We start from the raw sequence: 13,357 nt of genomic DNA, 5'->3' as shown, positions 1-13,357 counted from the left end.
AATATTCCCTCAAACTATCATTAATAATCTCAAAGGTAAAAAAGAAACCATTCCATCCATGGAACAAGATAAGATGCAATAAAAAGGAAAATCCAAAAGAACTTTTGCCAATGAAAGTATGATAGCAGATCTTAAAAACTCAATACAAGGTTTGTAAGATGAAATTGAGGAAACCTCCTAGAAAACCAAGCAAAAGAAAAAGACATGGAAAATAAAAGAGAAAGTTTTTTTTTAAATGGAGGATCAATTCTGGAGCTGAGACAGAAAGAAGGGGAGGAAAAGGGAGGAAATAATTTTTAAAAATTCTCAGAATGGAAGGACAAGCATTTCTAGATTGAAAGAGTCCTCCAGGGATCCCTGGGTGGCGCAGCGGTTTAGCGCCTGCCTTTGGCCCAGGGCGCGATCCTGGAGACCCGGGATCGAATCCCATATCAGGCTCCCGGTACATGGAGCCTGCTTCTCCCTCTGCCTGTGTCTCTGTCTCTCTCTCTCTCTCTCTCTCTCTCTCTCTATGACTATCTATGACTATCATAAATAAATAAATAAAAATTAAAAAAAAAAAAAAAAGAAAGAGTCCTCCAAGGCCTTGATACTGATTGAAAATGGATCCATACAAAGGCATGGATCCATTATCACGACATTTTGGAAAATGGAAGACAAAGGGAATATCTTAAGAACAATCTTTTCCATGAGACTACTAGAGCAGGGGCTTCTCCAAGATCAAAAGAAACCAAGAAAGAGAAACACAAAGGATCCAGGAGCAGGAAATCCAAAGTAGAAGAGAAGAAAAGAGACTCTAGAAAGATGCTGAAGAGAACTGGCCAAATGAGAACTAGGCAGCAGGCTTGGAGAGCAGCCAGTCCAGGGTGGATCTGGTGAGAAGGTTCCAGGAGATATCTCTTTTAGAAGATGAGATTGATAGAATGCCCAATGTAACCAAATGTAATAACAGATATAGACCACTGGTAGGGAGTTTGGGTTGGATTAATGATAAGTGCCTAGAAAAACTAAAAGAAAAAAAAATAGGCAACCATTAGGTTCAGAGAAAAAAAGCGTGCAGGAGAGAAATCATCATGGATGTATTATGTGGCTCATGTGTGAACAGTATTTATACAGTCATGGTAATATCAACACTGAATATTGATACAATCGAAAATTAAAACACAACTGTACTGGGAGGACAGGAAAAGTGAAGCATGCACATACCTATGTGAACGAGTAGTATGTGGTGGTGGTGGGAGTGGCAGTGGTGGTGGGAGTAGCAGTGGTGGTGAAGAAGGTGAAAGTCTCATCTTCCATGGTGGGAGTCACTAAATAATGCATAAAAAAAGTTAAATCCATAAGTAGCCTTATAAGCATGGTAAAGAGAAGTGGATGGGGTATTGCTATTTTCAAAATAAGCCTTATAAAATGATTTGACCCTTTAAACTATGTATACGTGTAACTTACATATAAAATAAAAACAAAATGTAAAGAGACTATAAGAAACTTTTCAAGTGAACAGAGCCCATTGGGACATTCCCCCCTACACCACCACATCTACAATCATGATTATTGCCTTATCTTATATCTCACCAACCTCTCCCCAAAACTGCCACACCTCAACACCCAAACCAGGGCACGAAGAGAAGAAAGGGAGACACTGGTTGAGTCTGGGATCTGTTGTCTCAGGATCTTGTTAGGAGCCCTGGGTCATTTTTAATCTATTATTGGTGTACAACTCTAGGCAATTTAAAGGTTTTCTACTAAAGTTACAAATATCAAAACTAGATTGTCTCTCCTCATGCATTTCATTCCTTACATTTCACTGAGTGTCTTGATTTCAAAACCCTTGATTCTAAATGTACCTTCTCCTTCTTTCTCTAAGATCTCCTCCTTTAGAGTCAAGGATGGCCTCAGGGTCTGTCTGCTTTTGGCAAACACCCACACCTGATAACTCTTCAACACGTGGGTAACTATTTTTGTTACCTTTTCACCTCACTGTGTTGCCTTCACCATGGATAAAAGACAGGAAGAGAGGAAAAATTCAGAAAGAGAGACAAACTGTAAAAGACTCTCAATCATAGGAAACAAACTGAGGGTTCCTGGAGGGGAGGTGGGTGGAGGGATGGAGTAATTGAGTGATAGACATTAAGGAGGGCACGTGATGTTATGAGCACTATTATATAAGACTGATGAATCACTGACCTCTACCTCTGAAATCAGTAATACATTGAATGCTAAGTAATTGAATTTAAATAAAATTTTAAAAAATAAAGTTTACAGTATAATCTCAACCAATAGAAACTAATATCCAAAAGAAAAAAAAGACAGGTCCTATCAGCAATAGTTAATTTTTGTACAGAATATTACCCTTAATCTACAAAATTCTCAAATATTTTATTTTCCCTTTCCCTTCACTGACTATTCTATTGGCTCTGATTCTAAGGCCAGTCTATGACATAAATAAGGGAACTGGTTGGAGGACGGAGTGAATGTGGTAGATCAGGTGGGCTCATCCATTCATTGCACAGTACTCAAGAGAGAAGAAGGTCTCATTTTAGATTAATCGAAAAGAAGACAAAACATTTTATGCTGTCCTTGGCTCTGACCTAGACATCCCTCTTATTTGAGGGGAGGAGTGCTTATTCTATCTTCAATTAAAGCTAGAACAGATATTTAATATCTCAGAAGAAAGAATTAGGATTCAAAATGCTCTCAATAGGTTCCAAATTTAGGATTAGCAAATAAATGAAACTTACCAGAAATAATTTTAAAGTCCCATAGTTCTTTTCAAAAAACTAAATTTCATAAATATAACATATAGAAGATTTAGCATAACAGTTCAAGTGAAAACCACTATAAGTTAACTGCAAGCTTAACCAGTTGATAGCAGGAAGTGGCTGAGGAGTGATTGCCAAAAAAGTAAATTCTTCTCTTTCTACCTCCCTGAGAACACAGGCAAGATTGTTTATGCTATATCAGTCTGTTCACCAACAAATATTTACGGAGGATCTGCTATGTGTCTAGTATGAGCAAAGTGCTGTGACAGGAAGAGATTAAGAAGGGCTCAAGGATTTTCAACAGGTTGACAGACAACATAAATGTTGGCAGCAATGATGGCTTATATTTGAAGAGTGCTTATCATGTCCAATCATTTCTATCATTTCCTTTGACATAGTTGCATTAGGAGATGGTAAGTCAAATATAGTCACCATTTTAAAGATGCGAAACTGAGGCTCAAAGAAGTAAATCACTGAATCTCAAACATTTTGCTCTCAGGACCTGTTTACGCTCTTAAAATTATGGAGATACCTCACACCATGGATAAAGATTAAATCAAAATGATCAAAGACCTAAATGAAAGAGCTAAAACTATAAAACTCTTAAAAGAAAAGTTAAATGTAAATCCTTGAGACCTTGAATCAGGTGATGATTTCATAGATTTGACATCAAAAGTATAAGTAATAAAAGAAAAAAGTAAATTGGACATCATCAAAAATTTAAAAGCTGTGCTTCAAAAGATACTACCTAGAAAGTAAAAACACAAAGCTCAAGAAGAGAGAAGTATCTGCATAATATATATCCGATAAGAGACTAGCATCAAGAATATATAAAGAACTCATGATGCAACAGTTTTTAAAAAATAATCCAATTATTTAATTATTATTATTATTTTTAAAGATTTTATTTATTTATTCATGAGAAAGAGAGAGAGGGGCAGAGACACAGGCAGAGGGAGAAGCAGGCTCCACACAGGGAGCTGGAAGCGGGACCCGACCCCGGAACTCCAGGAACCCCAGGCATAAGGCAGGCGCCAAACCGCTGAGCCACCCGGGCTTCCCAATAATCCAATTTTAAAATGGGCAAAAGATTTGAAGACATTTCTCCAAAGAAGATATGTAAATAACCAATAAGCACATGAAAAGATGCTCAATATCATTAGTCATTAGCAAAATGCCAATCAAAACCATGATGAGATACCACTTCATACTCATTAGAATGGCCATAATCAAAAAGAAGATAATAGTAAGTGTTGGCAAGGATGCAGAGAAATTGGAACCCTCACACACCGCTGGTGGGAATATAAGATGGTGATTTTGGAAAACTATATCGGGTTCCTTGGGGTTAAACATAGAGTTGCTGTATGACCCAGCAATTCTCCTAGATCTATATCCAAAATAATTGAAAACATACATACACACAAAAACTTATATATGAGTATTCATAGCAGTATCCTTCATAATAACACAGGCTACACTCATTGCAGCATAGTTTCCCTCCTTTATCCCACCCTCCAGAGCAAGAATCAATAGGTCTCTCTCTTCTGTGCATATATTAAGTCACCAAGTCCTCTCATCTATACCATGTCCCTCTTCCTTTTCTTCAGTCTAAAAGTACTACTAAAAGCACTCAGTTTCTTCCACTTTTTTTGTCTGGACCTACTCCAGGAGATGTGTGTGTGTTTATTCTGGGTTTTGCTTTGGAGGGCCACTGTAGTCATCCTCCCAGGCCTTGGGTCCAGTGTTTCTTCCTCCATGCAGTGGTTCTGGGTTACCCTTCCTTTTCTCTTGATTGAGTCCTTCTCGTATTCCAGGCACTGTACCATTTAATTCCCAGAACAAACTCATGAAGTGATACCATCAACAGTCCCCACCCCAAACCCTTTGTAAGGCATTGTGGTTTGAGGATTTCGGTAATTGTATACAGCTTTATAACCACCCTCACTCTTAGGGTTGTGATCCAGAACAGCTCCTTCACCCTAAGTGTCCTTATGCCCTTTTGTAGTCACCTATGTATTTTTTTAATTGGATAATTTTGTATATACTATTTTCTTAACTTGAATGTTTCTCTTAACATGATGTGTTAAATATCTTTTGATAGCAATTCATAGTTTTACAACATAATTTTAATGTCTGTATCATAGTCCATTAAATTACTGTTTCATAATTTATTTAACCAAAGTCCTTTTGTCAGATATCTATTTCTTACAATTTCCAAGCTCCCTCGTCCTGGATTTTTTTTTTTTAATATTTTATTTGGGACACCTGGGTGGCTCAGTGGTTGAGCGTCTGCCTTTGGCTCAGGCTGTGATCCCGCATCAGGCTCCCTGTGAGGAGCCTGCTTCTCCCTCTATCTCTCTGCCTCTCTCTCTGTGTCTCTCATGAATAAATAAATAAAATCTTTTAAAAAAATAATAAAAGATTTTATTTATTTATTTGACAGAGAGAACACAAGCAGGGGGAGCAGCAGAGGGAGAGGGAGAAGCAGGCTCTCCGCTGAGCAGGGAGCCCGAAGTGGGGCAGGATCCCAGCACCCTAGGATCATGACCTGAGCCAAAGGCAGATACTCTGCCAACTGAGTCACCCAGACACCCTAGAACTATTATTTTTTAAATTTCTATTATACTAATCTAGTTTTCTTCATATCTGATATTTTTTGTTTTGCTAACTCTGTGTCCTCTTTCTACCTGTTAAGTGTTGGTACTTCCCAGGATTCTGTCCTTGAATCTTCTTACCTGTAATCCCTTCCTGGGTGATCATTTCCTTTCTAGTTTCACTGCACACTCTTTGGATCTCATCTCTGTTTCTTTTCTGAAGACCAAGATGGTTATTCCCTACCGTCTCCTGGGTACTATTTCCAGGTGGATATTCTTCTGGTAACTCAAACTTCACATGTCAAAAATTGAATTCCTGTTCCTTTTTCAAATCTGCTTCTTTTCTCTTTCTCCCCCTAGATCCCCTTCTGCCCCTTCCCCACCCCCTACCTCTGTAAATGTCGGTGAGTTGGAGGTGCTAACTCTTGCAGTCACTGAAGAGAGGAACCTGAAAGTCCTCTTTGAGTCCTCTCTCATCTCACATTTCCAATCAATTAAGTGCTACTGATTTGACTCCAAAATGCCTCTCAGCCTGTGCCCTTCTTACCTATTTCTGCTAGGACTATCCTGGATTTTAGGTTCCATGACCTGCTAACTAATCTTCCAGGCCCTAATCTGGTCCTCTTTGGATCTGCTCTTTATGTTACCATCAGTTAACTTTCTGAAACAGAGAGGATTTTCCTCTTCTGCTTGAAAATACCCGATGGCTCCCAATCTCTTACAGAAGCAAGCCTAAGCTTTCTGGGCCGGATTTCTGGTCCTCCCTTCCCACTCTCCCACTCCTCCCTTATGCTCGGGTTACATCAGCCAGGAAGTGTACCCCGAACACGTTCGCGCTTCCGCTTTACCCTGTGACTACCCAATCCTTAGCCTGACTTGCTGAGTCTCTGCGCCCCGCTTCATACATGGCAGGTGTTTGCACTATTGCAGACGAGATCAAACCTAGCTCTGCCTACCGGTCGGTCCCGGTTAACGAGGGCTCACACCACCTCAAAAACAAGCCGTGGGCTTAAGAGCCCATAAGGGTAGCCCTAAATTAGGGAGGGGCTGGCAATGAGGGAGGCTCTAAATCTCTCTTCGCATTCCCTCGCAGCGGAGAGGCACGGGGCCTGCGCTGGTAAGGAACAGGACGGTGTTCTCCATCCCTGTGTAAAGCTCCCCGGGAGTTCTATAGGGCAGGACGTCCTGCCAGCTGACCGCTCTTTCGGTCTTTTTCCCCATTCCTGAGAACGGCAGACTGAGGCCTGGGAGAGCCGAGCTCTGAGTCAGGTTCCCCTCCCCAAAAGAGGCGACGCCGGCCTGCGACTCAAAGCGAGAGTGGCCGTAAGCACGGCGCCTCCTGATTGGCGCAGACCGAGTCAGACAAGCTTGGGGGCTGCCGATTGGCCGCGGCCTGATCAGGCGCTGTCGGGCTGTTGCAAATGTAAATAGCTCTGTGACCGGCAGTAACCCCGGAGGGAGGGGGGAGGGAGGCGCTTCCTCTCCATTCACGTCTGCCACCCGCGCGGCCCGGCCCGGCCGGCTCGTTAGCGGAGGGGGCTGGGCGGGCGGGACGCGGCCGAGGCGCTGCGTCTGCCCAGATCTGCGCGCTGGAGCCGACGGTCCAGACCTGCCTGCAGGTCGGAGCCAGGGCGGGCAGCTTCCACACCGGGACGCGTCCTTTCTGCGCTCAGCTTTGACGACGCAGAGGATTTGATGGAATGTTCTGTGCGGGGATGGGAGGTGTTGGAGGGCGCAGGAGGGTGGTTTTATGAGATTACTTAAATGGCTCTCGTGGGTGTGCCTCTGGGTGATGGGAGCCTGTCCTTGCCTGTTCCTGGTCAGTGTCCTGTTTGTGGAAAAGACAAGAGTAGGATCATAGCTTAAGGCAAGGGAGGTCCCTGTTGCGCAGTGCTCCCTGATGATAGCCTTGCCATTAGAGGTGCAACTCCCCTCCCCCCCCAATCTAGAGGAAAGGAATGTCTGTGGACACTGGCTTGGTGGGAAGTAGGGAAGAGGAAAGGAACAGATGTTAAGAATAAAGGGTGACCCTGACACCTTGCTTGTGGAAATGCCAAATGCTGCAGTCACTATGGAAAACAATTTGGTGGTTCCACAAAAAGTTGAACACAGCATTGCCCTGGGACACCTGGGTGGCTCAGTGGTTGAGGGTCTACCTTTGGCTCAGGTTGGGATCTTGGGATCGGGTCCCACATCAGGCTCCCCGCAGGGAGTCTGCTTCTCCCTCTGCTTATGTCTCTGCCTTTCTCTGTGTGTCATGAATAAATAAATAAAATATTTTTTTTTAATAAATAAAATCTTAAACACACACACACAATTGCCCTATGGCCAGCAACTCCACTCCGAGGTATATATGCATATGAATGCAAGGCAGGTACTCCAGCCCTTATAGCCAAAAGGTGGAAACAACTCAAATGTTCATCAAGAGCTGAACAGAGAAACCAGTCGTACTGATTATGTACAATGGAATATTATTTGGCAATAAAGAGGGATGAGGTCCTGACACAGGCCACAGTGTGCACGAACCCTGGAAGCATTATGCTAAGAGAAGGAAGCCAGACCCAGAAAGTCCCATATTGCAGGATTTCCTTTATATGAAATATCCTGAATAGGTATATTGATAGAGAAAGCAGACTGGTGGCTACCAGGGGCTGGGGGGAAGGGAGACAATGGAGAGTGATTGTTTCACAGGTACAAAGTCTTCTTTTTCAGTAATGAAAATGCTTTGGAACTAGTTAGAGGTGGTGGTTGCACGATACCGTGAGTGGGCTAAATGCTACTGAATTGTTTCCTTTAAAACAGTTAATTTAATGACATGTGAATTTTACTTCAATTTAAAAATATAGACACATAAGACCAACAAACAAAAAGAATACAGGGTGAATCCTTACTGCTTTCCAGAATTCCCTAAGAAATGGGACTGTTAATGAGCAGCTTGGCATCCACCCCCCCACACCTTTCACTTTCACTTCTCCGTGGTGTTCATTTCTTCTGGTTGGTCACAGTTTTTTAAGGCTTGATATGGTCCTGGCTACTAACTGCTTCTGTGGGAAATGGCCGGGAGGGAGAAGGCCCCTGGCCCCCCTGAGACTGTCCTAGCCTGGACGGAGAACAGCCATGAGTCAGCACAGCAGACACTTGGCCTTTGTGCGCTATCTGTGGCCTGGGTGTAGCAGGCCAGGGAGGGCCAGCAGGCCTGGTCCTGAAAAGTAGGGGGGAGGGCTGCCTCCAGCAACCCACTATAGAATCTCAGCTCCCTGGAGCCTGCAATTAAGGCTGTGGTATTCGCCTCAAAGTTGGTATACAAGAATCAGCACTTTGCCTGCCTGCCCGCGGCACACAAAGTTAACTACAGGTCACAGAATACAGCTCCTACTCCCAGGACATGTCAACAGTTTGTGGCAGAGGCAGAATTTAAAACAAGACATGTGGTCTTTCAGTAAGTTTATCAACCACTGATGGCTTAGGTGCAGGAGATATTCTAAAACAAGAAGATGCCCTTAAGGATCTCAAACCTTGACAGGAGGGTGGAGTACGGTTTGGAAAAGTGTAAAGGAAATGTCACATATGTTTCTGTGATTTGAGAGGCGAGCTTAACTCAGGTGTGGTTGAAATGGGTCATGAAGTGGAGTGAGTTGGGTTCTTCCGGAACAAAGATGCATCTGCAGTTTGATTTTGCCTAAATTGAGCTCCCTGCCATTACAACCAGGATTTGCTTCTGAATATAAGTGAATATTACAGGGCGTACTCTTGAATATATGCAATTTATGCTTTTGGGCTTTGGTTTGTCATCTACTCCACACCCAATAGAGAGTAATTAATGACCACAGTTCTGGAGCTGGATCACAGCACCATTAATCACTCTCTCACAGCTAAACTTCTTTCCAAATAAATTCAATTACCTCATCAGTAAAATTGGGGTAAAAATAGCATGTACTCTCGATACAGGGAGGTAATGCATTATCAGGCACTCAGCACCATGCCTAGCTATATGGTAAATGTTGTATCGTTGTGTGCGTAAGTCTGGTGGACTCAGAATTTGGATTTCCTGCATCAAAAGGTTGTTAGATTTTTGTTTATGCACTGGCCTCAACCCCTTTAAATATGGTATATGAATTTTCCCAAGTACTTTGGTTTAGCAAGAATATCATCCTAGACTCTTTAATTTATAACGTATGCCTTTTCTTGTGTGACTGGTGGTGTCTCTGTCTCCTTGCAGTTTGAGAATAGAGACCACATCACTATATAATTAATAAAATATGGAGTGCTTTTTTTTTTAGTATACATGAGTTTGAATCTCAGCCATTTATAATTAATGGTAAAAACATTAAAACAGAACTTTTTCTCATACTTTTTTTATTGAGATATAATCATAGACCATAAAAATTGCCCTTTAAGGGTATGATTCAGTGGTTTTTAGCATATCCATAGAGTTGTGCAACCACCATCACAATCTAACTTTAGATCATTTCATCATTCCCCCACCCCCACCAAAACCTATGCCTCATTTCTACCCTTAACCCCTGGCAACCACCAGTCTGTTTCTGTTTCTGGATTTGCCTGTGCTGCATTTCACATAAATGGAACCATATAGTACATGGTCCTTTGTGTCTGGCTTCTTTCCCTTAGAATAATGTTGTCAAAGTTTACTCATGTTGTAGAGGCATCAGTAATTCGTGTGTGTGTGTGTGTGTGTGTGTGTGTGTGTGTGTGTGTCCGAATCCTATCCTATAAAATGGCTATGCCACATTGTGCTCATTCATCTCTTGATGGACATTTGGATTGTTTCTACTTTTTAGCTATTGTATAGTATATAATGTTGCCATGAACTTTCATGTACAAGTTTTTGTGTGGGCATCTTTTCAATTTTTTGGGGTATATAACTAAGCATAAAATTGCTGGATCATACGGTGACTATGTTTTATTATTTAACCTTCTGAGGAACTGCCAAACTGTTTTCTGAAGCAGCTGCATAATTTTAGATTCCCTTCCAGCAGTAAATGAGGGTTCCAGTTTCTCTACATCCTCATCAACACTTGGTATTAACTGTCTTTTTCATTATAGCCATCCTAGTGAGTGTGAATGGTATCCCATCGTGGTAATGATTGGCGTTTCTTTGATAGCTGATACTGAGCAGCTTTTCATGTGCTGATTGGTCATTTGTGTATCTTCTTTGGAGAAATGTCTGTTCAAATACTTTGCTTATTTTAAAATTGGGTTGTCTTTTTATTGTCAAATTGTTCCTTTTTGTTTTGTTTTAAAGTAAGCTCTATACCCAATGTGGGGCTTAAACTCAACAACCTGGAAATCAAGTCACATGTTCTACCTACTAAGCTAGCCAGGTGTTCCTGTAAGACTTCCTTTTATATTCTGGGTACTAGTCTCTTATCAGATATAGATTTGCAAATATTTCTTCTAATTCTGTGGACTGTCTTTTTTACTTTCTTGATAGTACCTTTTTTTTATTTTTAAATTTTGATCAAGTCCAATTTTTTTTTGTTGTTGTTGCTTAGGCTTTTGGTATTTTATCTAAGAAACCATTGCCTAAACCAAGGTAATAGAGATTTACACATTTGTTTTCTCTTAAGAGTCTTATAGTTTTGGCTCACCCATTTTGAGTTAATATTTATATATGATGTGAGGTAGTAGGCCAACCACATTCTTTTGCATGTGGATATTCAGGTATCCCAACACCATTTGTTGAAAAAAACTATTCTTTCTTCATTGAAATTGTCTAAGTATTTTTGTCAAAGGTCAATTAACTATGAATATATAGGTATATTTCTATATTCTCAATTCTACTCCATTGATGTATATATCTCTCCTTTTTTTTAATTTTTATTTTATTTATTTTTTTATTTATGATAGTCACAGAGAGAGAGAGAGAGAGGCGCAGAGACACAGGCAGAGGGAGAAGCAGGCTCCATGCACCGGGAGCCCGACGTGGGATTCGACGTGGGATTCGACGTGGGATTCGATCCCGGGTCTCCAGGATCGCGCCCTGGGCCAAAGGCAGGCGCCAAACCGCTGCGCCACCCAGGGATCCCCTATATATCTCTCTTTATGCTGGTACTACATTGTCTTGATTATTGAGCCTCTGAAGTAATTTTGAAGTCAGTCCTCCAGGGTGTGCTTCTTTTTCAACTTTGTTTTGACTATTCTGGGTCACTTGAATTTCCATATGAATTTTAGGATCAGCTTGCCAATTTCTGCTAAAAAAAGGCAATTGGAATTTTGGTAAGAATTGCATTCAAGGGATCCCTGGGTGGCGCAGCGGTTTGGCGCCTGCCTTTGGCCCAGGGCGCGATCCTGGAGACCCGGGATCGAATCCCACGTCGGGCTCCCGGTGCATGGAGCCTGCTTCTCCCTCTGCCTGTGTCTCTGCCTCTCTCTCTCTGTATGACTATCATAAATAAAAAATAAAAAAAAAATAAAAAAAAAAACTGAGGTTTAAAAAAAAAAAAAAAGAATTGCATTCAATCTGTAGATAAATTTGGGGAGTATTATCAACTTCCATCTTCCAATTCATGAACATGAAATTTCTTTCCATTTATTTAAATCTTTTTAAGCCTTTCTTTTTAAGATTATATTTTTAAGTAATTTTTACACTCAACATGGGGCTCGAACTCACAACCGTGAGATCAAGAGTCACATGCTCTACTGAGCCTGCCAGGCACCCCTTCTTTAATTTCTTTCAATGACATTTTGTAGTTAACAATGTACCATTCTTGTGGGCTTCTTTTGTTAGAATTATATCTATTTATCTTACTCCTTTTGATGCTATTATAAGTGGAATTCTTTTCTTCATTTATTATTCATTCCTAGTTTATAGAAATACAATTGATTTTTAGGTATGATCTTGTATCCTGCTACCTGCTGAATTTATTAGCTAATAGTTTTTTCTGTATGGATTCTTTAGGATTTTCTTATATACCAAATCATGTCATTTGCATACAGAGATGGATTTACTTTTTCCTTTCCAATCTGGATGTCTTTTCTTTTTCTGCCCTGGCATATGCTTTTAGGGACAGACTATCTTGGTTCTTCCTTTAGGGAAGAGAGAAAACTTGGTGGCCACTGGGCATCAGAAATCTTATCTCTATGCTCTTCTCCATTATCTTAAATTATTTCATCCTGTCCATGGTTAAACCTTGGTTATTAAATAGTCTTAACCTCTTTATACATCCCCACACAAAACATATCAAGAAGAAAGAGTTCATTACCTTGCCCCTGGGAGCTCTCATTTTACAACTCACCCTTATAGGTAAGTTCATTATATATTCCTTTTCTCTCAATCTTGAATTCAGCTGAACATACTGATCAGGCTCTAAGAACTCTCCCCTTTCCCCTTCTTAGAACTTTTGCAGATAGGAATCAGAAGACTGCCACAGGGTGAAATAGCAAATATACAAAATACAGACTGCCTGGAGGAAGCAGAGAAGCATGTTTAATTAGGACAGCCAGGTAGCAGAGAGGAAGAAAGGAAAAGAAAACAGCAGAGTTCAGTAAGGACAAACTGTTTAGATTGGATGCCAGTTAATCAGAAAAAAAAAGCTGATACTTAGAAGGAACAGTGAATTTTATAGAGCAACTGAAACAATAGTCCTGCCTGAACATTTTAAACAACATAGAGGGAGAGGGGTGGAAAGCCAGATACTGGTGAAGAGAAGTTCTTATATAACTCGAGTTATATACATAAAGGTCTGAAATGGCCTCAATGACATAGACTTGATTTTGCATGCCCAGAACTACTCTGAATCTTGCTTCTTGTCCAAGGTGAGGGCAACCCACATTAGCAAGCAAGGGGAGCTAGTTCTCTGGAACTCTTAAGAGGTCTGTGTATGGTCAAGGTAGTTCCTACTGGGAAGATGGAGCTTCTTCAAACTGTAAAATGTCCACATTCTCTTTTCTACCTGGTGATTCTCAGGTAAGTGGTAAAGGCTAAAGGCTTTCCCACCTTAGGATCAGGGGGCCCTCTTTTTTGTGGGAATTTATAAACCT

The 13,357-nt window shown here is 41.1% G+C and overlaps 1 protein-coding gene across 1 annotated transcript in view; it reads left to right on the top strand.

Annotated features, from left to right (window-relative positions):
• PKD2L1 (polycystin 2 like 1, transient receptor potential cation channel) overlaps nt 1–13,357 on the top strand; it is a 105,366-nt gene that overhangs the window by 21,527 nt on the left and 70,482 nt on the right. The window lies entirely within an intron of this gene.

The sequence above is a fragment of the Nyctereutes procyonoides genome, unplaced genomic scaffold (genome assembly GCF_905146905.1).
Source record: "Nyctereutes procyonoides isolate TBG_1078 unplaced genomic scaffold, NYPRO_anot_genome, whole genome shotgun sequence".
In the NCBI taxonomy this organism is placed as follows: domain Eukaryota; kingdom Metazoa; phylum Chordata; class Mammalia; order Carnivora; family Canidae; genus Nyctereutes; species Nyctereutes procyonoides.
The sequence above is the reverse complement of the archived record's forward strand: the minus strand, read 5'-3'. Positions and strand labels throughout refer to the sequence as shown.